This window comes from Eubalaena glacialis, chromosome 9 (genome assembly GCF_028564815.1).
Source record: "Eubalaena glacialis isolate mEubGla1 chromosome 9, mEubGla1.1.hap2.+ XY, whole genome shotgun sequence".
Lineage (NCBI taxonomy): Eukaryota > Metazoa > Chordata > Mammalia > Artiodactyla > Balaenidae > Eubalaena > Eubalaena glacialis.
This window is the reverse complement of record NC_083724.1, coordinates 58,022,338-58,034,355: the sequence shown is the minus strand read 5'-3', so window position 1 is coordinate 58,034,355 and position 12,018 is coordinate 58,022,338. Positions and strand designations below refer to the sequence as shown.

The 12,018-nt window shown below is 42.4% G+C and overlaps 1 pseudogene; it reads right to left on the bottom strand.

Annotated features, from left to right (window-relative positions):
* Positions 1 to 7,209: 7,209 nt before the first annotated feature.
* LOC133097169 (cell division control protein 42 homolog) lies at positions 7,210 to 7,852 on the bottom strand (annotated as a pseudogene).
* Between the last annotated feature and the right edge of the window lie 4,166 nt (positions 7,853 to 12,018).

Below are 12,018 nucleotides of genomic sequence, written 5' to 3'. Positions count from 1 at the left end.
CATTCGATGGAAATACTTGTGTATATTTAAAGACCCAGTTGCTCCTCTGGAGCTTGTACGTTCAAGAATGATTAATCTGTGTAATAAACTGATTACTACAGTCATTACATAAAAAAAAAAAAACTAGCCAGATGCTCTGCAGATCAGAGCTGAAAGAGATGAATGGACCCTCCCCAGTCCCATCCCTCCCCAGCAGTTAAGGTTGTCCTGTGCTAGCTACCACACCCAAGTGCTTGGCATCAGTCCCCACAGCAATCATGTCACCCTTTTGCCAGTTGTCCCCATGTCTTATTCACACCATACGCCCAGACTTGTTCCTAGGTGGCTCAGTGGTTTCTTCCTTGTACCACCTAGGACATCTACAGTCCTCTGATATGTGGGCAACACTAGAAGCACTTTAGAGTTGTCATCTCACATCCATGATCATTATCATCATTATCCATAACCGCCCAAATCTAGCAAGCTTAGCTGGGCAGCAAAAGGACATCGAGTCAGAATCTCCCACCTCCTGGCTCTTCTTCGATACACACAAATTCCAGTATCCCCGTATCCCAGGAGGTAGACTTGGGAGGAAAAGAGTGAATTAGTTAATTACACAGTCCGCATGCCAAGACCAGCCAGGTCCAGTGCCCCAGACTATGTGTCCCCAAGTTCCCTTTGCTACTTGACTGCGTAGTTGGCAGTTTGGGTATGTGTGCCAGGCTTCCTTTGTCTCAGGTGCTGGAATCACTGGAGCTTATTTTTAGGCCCGGTTCTGACTTGTAGATGGATTGCTGCCCTGTGCAATAGTATATTCAGGTGGCTATGGTCCTTACCTGGGAAGCTCAGGTCAAATCAGCTTGTTTCCACTGATGTTCATCCTCCAAGAGTCCTTTTCCATAGGCATTCACATGGGTCACAAACAGAGGGCATGGGTCTTGTGCAATCTTATGCCCCGTTTGGCCCCTCTGAGCTAAGACTTGATCATCCAACTTTGCTGCCAAGTACCAGACTACACTGCTAGCCCATTGCCCAATGCCATGAGTCAATGAAAATGCAACAAGGCATATTTTGGGAGGCATTTTTAGAGCAACCACCACAACTTAAACTATGCTCAATGAGCAGAGTTCCCTTTTCCATGCATAGTTTTACAGTTTTCTTTAAAGCTGCACAGCTGTACCATTCCAGTACATTCCTGTATAGGGGGCCCCAAGACCACACCCCAGGTTCAGTGATTCACTAGGAGGACTGACAAAATTCAGCACATAGTTGTACTCACAGCTAAGATTTATTACAGTGAAAGGATACAAAACAAAGTCAGCAAACTAAAAAGGCATATGGTGCAAAGCCTAGAGAAAACCAGGCACAAGCTTCCAAGAGTCCTCTCCCAGTAGAGTCACACAGGACAGCTTAATTCCCCCATCAACAAGCTGTGCTAACACATGTGAAATGTTACCTCCTGGGGAAGCTCATTAGAAACAGTGCCCTAGGCTTTCACTGGGAGCTGGTCATGCAGGCACCTTCTGCCTAACACATACCAAAATTCCAGACTCCCAGGAGGAAAGCAGCTATTTAGCATAAACCACACTGGTTGTACAAACAGTTTAAGTACATTGAACCACTCTTATCAGTTCTGTGAATGGTGGGAACCCTCCCCAAAACACATCCTAGACACCAGGCCAACCTTGTAAGCAGTACTTTCCAAGGATAAGCAGGCTCTTGGCCCTTGGCCAAGGCATCTTTACAGCGAAAGTATTATCAGTAGGACCTCCTGCAGCAGGGTGAGAGCGGCCTGCAGTACTCATCTCAGTTATGCCCTTTCAGGGTCCTTTACTTAGCCAATTAAAACAAGTCCCACTAACTATACAGATCTATCTGAAAAAGCCAGATGACTTCATCCTTAAGCTTCTGCTTAACTTTTTTTTTTTTAACCTAGCCCAAGGCATCAATTCAGGCACAGCCAGTAAGTTGAAGCTGACCTGAAAGCTTTCCAGGGCTGAGGTAGTATGATAGTCGGGGCACACAGACAAGTACAGTCCCAGAGATCGCAAGTGGTAACCATAGAAACAAAGAGTTCACAAATGTTGGGGCATGCCAAGCAGGACATACATTAGTCAGGCAGCACAAGTTATCAGGGCCCCATGTGGCCTTATACTGTCAGACCTCCCACTCTGGGTTCTCAGTCCGTCCAAATTATGCAGTTCAGTCCTTGATTTCAGAGGGACTCCCTGAGGCAAGTCAGTTCCAAACAGTTTTACCTGTCTATAACATCAGTTCAACAGCTTCACAAGTGTGGACAACATCTATAGGTGTTCTGCAGGAAAGTGCTGGCACTGGGGTCACCCCCTGCCATCTCAGTGCTGGTAAGGTGTGAGCCTAGCCTCAGCAACCAGTTTAATTCAGAGAACTCGCAGCTTGAAAAGGCATATAGTTTTTCCTTTAGGAAGAGGGCAAGGCTTCCAGGAACAGTTCTGAAAAACAAAGATCATTAATGCCCTTCCCCCCTGCCTCCCCATCCCCAGGTGCTGGGGTTTTACTTTTTCCTGCATCATTACAAAATCAGTTGTGTCCTGTTCAGCAATGGTAACAACATTTTTTCAATTATCCCCTACTCTCATCTAGGCCATTCACCTGGAAAAGTTGTATGCAAAAGGCATAAAAGCATTTTCACAGAAAAACATTTTTGTATAATTTAACCAGAAAGACACATCATATTCGAAATGGGTCAGAATGAAATCTTAAATTTTTAAAAGATAATTATAATGGGCTTAATAACCTGCCATCCATTTTGTCCTAATCATTTATCCAGGGAACAGCCTAGAAAAGATCAGTCCCTTTCTGGGGACAGCTGCATTTAATAATCAAACTGCCTTACTAAGGTGTGTATACCAGGAAAAAGGTGAGGGAAGTAGAGTCAGGCTATCAGACTGCCATTGCAAACTGCAACTAATTTAGAAAGCTGAATACAAGTCAACAGCAGTGAGACGACCCTGAAACGGGGTCCAGAGTCTGACCTGTTAGTAGTGTGTGGAGGTGTCATACTCCCTAGCTTTTGCAGGAATCCTGTTAGGAATGCATTCAGTCTCTGTATCAGAAATATAGAGCTGATCAGCAGCTCAATTTCACACGGCCCCATCAGAAATAAGCCCTTTTCTGTGGGCATTTGTGACCCAGATGGTCCAGCCAGCATCCATGATGTTTCCACAATTTAGCCCACAGAGAAGTGTCCTAAATGTGTAACTAGTCCAGAATCTGAGTTTTATTTTTTGAGCAGAACTTCGTCAGCTTTTAGTTTGGCACAGCTAGTGCTGAGGCTGAAATAGCCCAGACCAGGTTTCAGCTTAGAGTCAGGTCTAGGCAATTAAGCGTCAAGATTCCAAAAAAGCCAGCAGCATATTCTTTAGCAGCATATTCAAAGCCCAGATACTACAAGGCCAGAGAGCCATGTTCCAAGTCTAACTGACAAGTGAGGCTTTATGACACCCTTTTTATCTTGTCAGCCTTAGAGTCCAAAAAGACCCACCCAAAAATATGCACATCAGGCTGGAAAATCATCAGGCTTTATGGATCAGACATCTGATTTTACAAAAGCTCATTAGCAACTCAAATCTGCTTTGTAAAACTCCAAAAGTGTATTTCTATCTGGAGAGTGCCTCTCTTTTCATGTTGTTTCATTTTTTTCCAGAAGTTACAACAGGCAAAAAGTATAACAAATATCATCAGTTACAGAGACTGACTTTGTTCTCAACACTCAAAAAAAAAAAAAATTTCAATACACCCACCAATGGCAAAAAGCAAGTATTTATTTGTGTGTCCCACTAACACTTTTTCTTTGCGAATTTCCCTGCCTGGGATGATCCCTGTAGCATTTATGAAATTATAAGCATATAATATTTTCCATCAATTTTTATTCTACATCCAGATGCAAAAACCGCAAAGCACAAAGCTATTTCAACACAGCGCACCCCCCTCAACCTTTAAATGGAAATTTACTCAACCTTCTACCAGTAAATTTAACATTTCCAGGATTAACATTAGAGCTACCAAGGAAGACTCTCAGCTGGAATTGGGGGCAGGAGAGGGAGGATAGGGCTACTGTACCAGTGATGGTAACTAGGCTGAAGAAATGGCTGCAGTGGTTTTTTCCCTTTTCCCCCTCTGGTTTGCTTTGCTCTAGCCATGGGAACTGACCTAATATTTTTTTCCTTCAACTTGGAAAAAAAAGCAATACAAACTTTTAATATTTCTGGGTCATCCAAACTCACCTTTGGGAATTTGGGGGCCCTTTCTCCTCCCACATGAAGGAGAGAACAAAATACAAAAAGGCATCACCTTTTCCCCCTCACTTTAGCACATTTTAGCACAGGCTGCACTTTTGCCCCTCGCTTCAGCCAGCACAGCCAGAAACAGCCAGGAGATCCAGCAAGCCAACTCTCCTGGAGTTGGATCTATCATTTTCAAATTCCACAGGTAACTTCCACCTCTCAGAAAATACTGCTGTTTCATCCCGTGAATGACTCAATAGCCAGCATAGTTAGTACTAAAGATGTGTTATCCCTCACTCCTTCACCTTTACTTTTCTCAAGCTGTTTTTGCCATATTTCAGTGAGTCAGAGTTGGGCTAGCAAATCCCATTTCTGACACCAACTGAGGTAGGGGTCCTCAAGACCACCCTCCCCCAAGGTCTGATGATTTACTAGGAGGACAATGTTCAGCATATAGTTGTGCTCACAGCTAAGATTTATTACTGTGAAATGATACAAAACAAGACAGCAGATAGAAAAGGCACATGGAGCAAGCACATTAGAGCCCAAGGCTTTATTGGGGGACTGGTCATGTAGGCACCTTCTGCCTAACACATACCAAAATTCCAGACTCCCAGGAGGAAAGCAGGTATCCAGCATAATCCACACTGGTTGTACAAACATTTTAGGTACAATGAGCCACTCTTATCAGTTCTGTGGATGGTGGGAACCCTCCCCAAATCACATCTCAGACACCAGCAAAAGGCCAACCTTGTAAGCAGAACTTCCTAAGGATAAGCAGGCTCAGATCTGCTATGTTAACTCTCTCCTACACAACCCCATTGACCTTTAACTTAGCTGGCATATCCATGAGGCTTAGGCATCTTTAGGAGCTGTAGTGTACCCAGGCCCCCAAGAAGCCTAAGGTGATAGCATAGATCCTGCATCTGAGATAGCCACATCTTCCTGGTAATTATGTAGCTGTGAGATTCGCAGCTACATAACAGCCCCCAGAGATTTCCAGGTTCTAATCCTTGTGACCTATGAGTGTTAATTTATGTGGTAAAAGGGATTTTGCAGATGTGATCAAGTTAGGGATCTTGAGATGGGGATTATCCGTTTGGGTCCTAAATGTAATCACAAGTGTCCTTAACAGAAAGAGGCCAGAGGGAGATTTGACTATAGAAGAGGTAGTAGGAGATGTAATGATGGAAGCAAGAGGCTGAAATGATGTGAGGAAGGGGTCATGAGCCAAGACCCTCCAGAAACTGGAAAATGCAAGGAAACTGATTCTTCCTTAGAACCTCTAGAAGGAGGGCAGCCGTGCCAACACCTTTATTTCAGTCTACTGAAACCCATTTTGGACTTCTAGCTTTCAGAACTGTAAGACAATTTTGTGTTGTTTTAAGCCACTAAGTTTGTGGTACTTTGTTACAGCAGCAATAGAAAAGTAAAACACCAAGTCTTACTTCTTTCCTGGATATACCATTTCCATTTCATAATGCATGCTTGCTGGGCAATACCCACTTTGTTGGCATTTTTATTTTTGACCCATTCCAGAATGGGCGGGTCAGAGAATAACATCATGTGCTATTGCATAGTTAGCTTCTCAGGGTCCACCAGCACTCAATAACAGGCCAATAATTACCCCTCAAATGGAGTATACCAGGCAGTTGTGTTAGGAAAATGCTCTGTCCAAAACCCTAGTGGGCACCACTGCCTAGTGCCACAGATGCAGTCTACTGCAAGCACTGTCAAGCACTGATATTTGAAGCTCAAAAGGCTCATTAGAACTAGCCAGTCGAAATAGGAGGGCAGTCTGTATAGCCTGCTAGATAGTTTCCTTATGTGTCCTCTTACTACCACTTCCTTAGTCAGTATAGTTATCTGCTCATCCCCTCTCCTCCCTTCACCTGGCATCCTGTCCTGCTCTATTGGTATCACATAACTGGGCTGAAAGATCCAGGTGGGCTCCTAGTTGTATACTCATCCCACTAGCACTGTTTAATTTGTGGCATTTCCCCACTGGGAACGTTCCTAATAATCAAGAGAAGTACTATACATACGCAACACATCTGTTCCCACAATACATTCAGAGGTATCAGTTACAACCACTTGGGTGTGTGAACTTTTCACTGAATAAAAGATAATACTGAGCCTGCGCGTCTGGAGCCTGTGCTCGGCAACGAGAGGCCGCGATAGTGAGAGGCTCGCACACCGCGATGAAGAGTGGCCCCCGCTTGCCACAACTAGAGAAAGCCCTCGCACAGAAGCGAAGACCCAACACAGCCATACATACATACATACATACATAAATAAAAAGAATGTAAGCAGACAAGAATATCATTAAAAAAAAAGATAATACAGACAAGTTTCAAGGGCCACAATGGTATGGCCTCTTTTACCATAGATAAGGTCAACTTTTGGCAGGAGTTACACGTCTGACAGGACATGGTTTTTTCTATGACTGCTGGAGGACTTCAGTGTGGTAAATTCACCTTCATTGTCCCCAAACTTTTTTTTTTTTGGCAAGAAGCCTCTATATTGTCAGTGTTTACTAGTCACACCTGCTGGCAAGCATCTGCTAACACAGCAATAATGCCATCAAGACAGAAACTTTTGATTTGTCAGCCAACAGACACTATTTACACAGGAAACACACTGGACATCAAAAAACTTTTCTCTAACACTTTGTAAGTATTCATAGCACAAAAAAGTAACGTATCATTTAAATTATACATTTTTACAATGGTACATTAAATTGGTTCAGAGCCTTAATTTTTTTTTTAAGTGTAAAGGGTTTTTTTTTAATTATGTGTAACACAAAGTTATTTAAGTCAATAAATTTTTAAGGAATTTCACATGTTCTGATTCTTTCCACTGCCAATCACCTTAGTTCCTCCAAACTCATAATCTTCAAGATAAAATAGCCCTTTCAAAAAGAAGTTATCGTGTGCGTCAGCCCACAATTCTTTTAGTTAGGCTTCTTTGATCTCCAATGCAGAGCCTTAATTTTTAATTTGATTTAAACATTGCTTTTAGTTTGATGACAACACCAATGGTGCAGAGTTCTGGAGATATGTTCAAAGCAGCACTCACCTGCGGCTTTTCTTCGGTTCCAGAGTCTCCGAGGCAGTCAATAATGTTTTGTCAAATGCATCCTTTAGGTTTTTCTGTGTGAATGCAGAACACTGCATGTATTCGACAGCCTTCAGGTCACAGAACAGCATTTCAGCAGTCTGCGGAGTGAGAGGTTTCTGTGTTCTTGGCAAGCTTCTCGATAATAGAGGGTATCACATTTCTGAGATCAATTTTGGTTCCAACAAGGAGTCTTCAAACAATGGTGAATTATCTCAGGTACCCACTTTTCTTTCACATTTCCAAATAAGGGCCGAAGACCACTGAAAAAGACTAGAAATATATGTTTGTGGATAGCTGAGGGGTTGTTCTCTCAAATCTTTCTTGTCCTGCAGGATCAAAAAGTCCATAAGTGTATGGCTCTCACCAGTTACTGACTGCATAGTTGTCAGAAACCATGGAACGTATTCAGACATTAACTTATTGTTGTATAGCATATCAAGACACATCTTACCAACAACACCATCACTCACAACACAAATTGTCTGCATTGCTGAAATATTTTTTACTCCACTGGAAATATTCCAAATATAATTTTGAACTCAGCTTCTCCAACTGATTTGAAGGACCTACCTGTTTTTCTGTTTTTTGGTTCTTGGGTTTTTTTGAGGCAAGGAATACGACTTTATTCGGAAAGCCGGCAGACTGAGAAGATGGCAGACTAGTGTCTCCGATAAACCATCTTATCTGGGTCTAGATGCCAGTTGCTTTTATAGAATCAGAGAGGGAGAGGAGGTGAGGAAGTAAAGTAAAAGGGCCATCAGTCTTGCAAAACATCTCCTGGAATGACCAGCCTCAGTGAGAGGATGTGTTAGTTTCTTTTTTCTTGCAGCCATTCACAGGTGGGCAGGGTTTCCTGAGGCAGGCCATTATGTATGATTATAACAAAAGCAACGAAAAGCAAAGGTTAAAGTCAAAGAAACAGATCCAGTGTGGAGTCCGATTTAGCTCTTCCCTGTTACAATTCCCCACTGTCAATGTCCATTCCACAATCTTGTGGAAAAAGGGGTGACAATGTTCTAACTGCTCCGTCAGATGGATCTTTCTGAGAGTGTCCGCCATCGGCGTCAGTGTTCCAAATGTTGAGATTTGTCTTTTGTTCCACTTTGGAAGTGTCTACTTTACACCTGTAGACTTAAAAATATTCACAACCTAAAAGTTGAGAGTTATCAGGAATTTTGAGGGCTTCAAGCCCAGGAGGCAGCATCTCAAGTTAAGGAATTTAGCGTTTTTCTATGTATGGGAAGATGCAAGAGTCTGGGCTCACTGAAATCATTTCTTTGATATGCACCACAGCTATCTGGAGCCTGTATCCTGTATTTTCACATCCTGAGTGTCCTCAGGGCTCACCACAGGGAGTGGCTGCAGTCTGATGGCTGCTAGATGGCAGGTATTCTTCACCTTCCTGAATTTCCTCAGGGTTTATTAGCTCACGTTGGAGGGCTGCAATTGCAGATGACATCCTCTCCTCCTGGTCAGGAATCTGACCAATATTTGGGAGACATTTCACGATCAAATTTTGTCCCACGGTGCTGGAAGGCTCATCCCAGGTCAGGCAAAGATTCTTGATATGCCACTCCAGGTGCTATTTTTTGGATTAGGCCCTATTGATAATTAAAGATTCTCTGGATCCTCTAATTATGATCCAGGAGACATTTTCCCTTGCTGCTTCTTCCCATACCTAGATCATATTATTACAATTATTTTATGTTATAAAAGTGATCTATTTCCTTAAGATGTTCAGCCACAGGAGTTTTTTTGTTTTTTTGTTTTTTAATTTTTATTTATTTATTTTTGGCTGTGTTGGGTCTTCGTTTCTGTGCGAGGGCTTTCTCTCGTTGTGGCAAGCGGGGGCCACTCTTCATCGCGGTGCGCGGGCCTCTCACTATCGCGGCCTCTCTTGCTGCGGAGCACAGGCTCCAGACGCGCAGGCTCAGTAATTGTGGCTCACGGGCCTAGTTGCTCCGCGGCATGTGGGATCTTCCCAGACCAGGGCTCGAACCCGTGTCCCCTGCATTGGCAGGCAGATTCTCAACCACCGCGCCACCAAGGAAGCCCTAGCCACAGGAGTTTTGTTGGAGGCCTGGTTACACCTGGGTACTGCAAGAGACAACAATTTTATAAAATAGGATATAAGTAATGCAGCTAGTAACATTGACAAAGACATAGTGCAGCAGGGAGACACAAAGCACAAACAATTTGGAAATAAAGAACAAATTAAAACAATGATAGACATAAATATCAAGTCCACAGGAGAGCCAGCTGGAGACAACAAATTCTGGCAGGATCAGGTAGAGAGAAAAAGATAAATGTTTCGTCTTTGTTTACAAAGGCATACTTTATCAACTTGTTGTAGGTCATTGCATAAAAGAGAAGGTTTTTCTGAAAAACAAAGATTAAAGCCAGTATATTTCCCAAAGTCATAAAGTTATAAATCATATTTACCACTTCATTCAGTCTCATGTAATTAATTCCCACTGATCTGGATGAAATAATCAGGTTTCCCAATAGTTTTGTCATATGTTACCCAGTCCAGTGATATTATCTAAAGACTATCAGAAACTTAGATTTCTTAAAAAGTTCCTTTTTATCAGTCTTCTTGAAAATCTTCATTTTGTAAAAGCATCAGGACAAAACTTAAAATAGCATGGTTAAAGATTTGAGTACAATGTAATTAGCAGGAAACTTGGATATAACATTTTAGAATAACTAGTGTTATGATTGATAACATATCAGGACATATCAGATGTTAGGGATTCCATATAAATTTTGGAATATCTATATAAATGACATTTATCCATACACCATAACCTAAGGTTCATCTCCAATCACTTGACAATGTTTTTGAAGTAATTTAACATACCAAATAAAATTAGTTTGACATCTCTCTCTGAGATGTCTCAGAGATGTTCTTTCGAAGTATCTCAGAGTCAGGTGGAGACTAAAAAGCTTTATTCAAATTTTGATACTTAGGAAGTTTGTTAAAAATATCAAAAAGCTTTTTTTTTATTTTTGAATTTTATTTATTTTTTATACAGCAGGTTCTTATTAGTCATCCATTTTATAGACATCAGTGTATGTCAATCCCAATCTCCCAATTCATCACACCCCCACCCCCACCCCCCGCCACTTTCCCCCCTTGGTGTCCATCCGTTTGTTCTCTACATCTGTGTCTCTATTTCTGCCCAGCAAACCAGTTCACCTGTACCATTTTTCTAGGTTCCACATATATGCGTTAACATACGATATTTGTTTTTCTCTTTCTGACTTACTTCACTCTGAATGACAGGCTCTAGATCCATCCACAGCTCTACAAATGACCCAATTTCATTCCTTTTTATGGCTGAGTAATATTCCATTGTATATATGTACCACATCTTCTTTATCCATTTGTCTTGTCGATGGGCATTTAGGTTGCTTCCATGACCTGGCTATTGTAAATAGGGCTGCAATGAACATTGGGGTGCATGTGTCTTTTTTTTTTAATAATTTTTAAAAATTTATTTTTATTTATTTATTTATTTTTGGCTGCATTGGGTCTTCGTTGCCACGCATGGGCTTTCTCTAGTTGTGGCGAGCAGGGGCTACTCTTCGTTGCGGTGCGCAGCCTTCTCATTGGGGTGGCTTCTCTTGTTGCGGAGCACGGGCTCTAGGCACATGAGCTTCAGTAGTTGTGGCATGTGGGCTCAGTAGTTGTGGCTCATGGGCTCTAGAGCGCAGGCTCAGTAGTTGTGGCGCACGGGCTCAGCTGCTCCGTGGCATGTGGGATCCCCCTGGACCAGGACTCAAACCCATGTCCCCTACATTGGCAGGCGGATTCTTAACCACTCCACCACCAGGGAAGCCCCGTGCATGTGTCTTTTTGAATTATGGTTTTCTCTGGGTATATGCCCAGTGGTGGGACTGCTGGGTCATATGGTAATTCTATTTTTAGTTTTTTAAGGAACCTCCATACTGTTCTCCATAGTGGCTGTATCAATTTACATTCCCACCAACAGTGCAAAAGGGTTTCCTTTTCTCCACACCCTCTCCAGCATTTGTTGTTTGTAGATTTTCTGATGATGCCCATTCTAACTGGTGTGAGGTGATACCTCATTGTAGTTTTCATTTGCATTTCTCTAATAATTAGTGATGCTGAGCAGCTTTTCATGTGCTTCTTGGCCATCTGTACGTCTTCTTTGGAGAAAATTCTATTTAGGTCTTCTGCCCATTTTTTGATTGGGTTGTTTGTTTTTTAATATTGAGCTGCATAAGCTGTTTATATACTTTGGAGATTAATCCTTTGTCCATTGATTTGTTTGCAAATATTTTCTCCCATTCTGAGGGTTGTCTTTTTGTCTTGATTGTAGTTTCCTTTGCTTTGCAAAAGATTTTAAGTTTCATTAGGACCTACCTGTTTTTATTAGCCTGAAGGGTGCCTAGTAAAAAAGAAAGTGGAAGGGGGTTTAAGCCTTAATTGAGGAGGTGAGCCAAACTGACCAGATGATGGTGGTGGGTAAGACCACATACAGGAAGCACTGCAGAAAAAGTCTTAGACAGCAGGAGGGGCAAAGTTCAGCTGGCAGCTCACTCCACCAGACTGACAGTCACAACAGGAATGAAGGACATTGGTGGAAACTGCCCTACTGGCCCCTGCCTTCCCAAGCTCCAAAAGTGA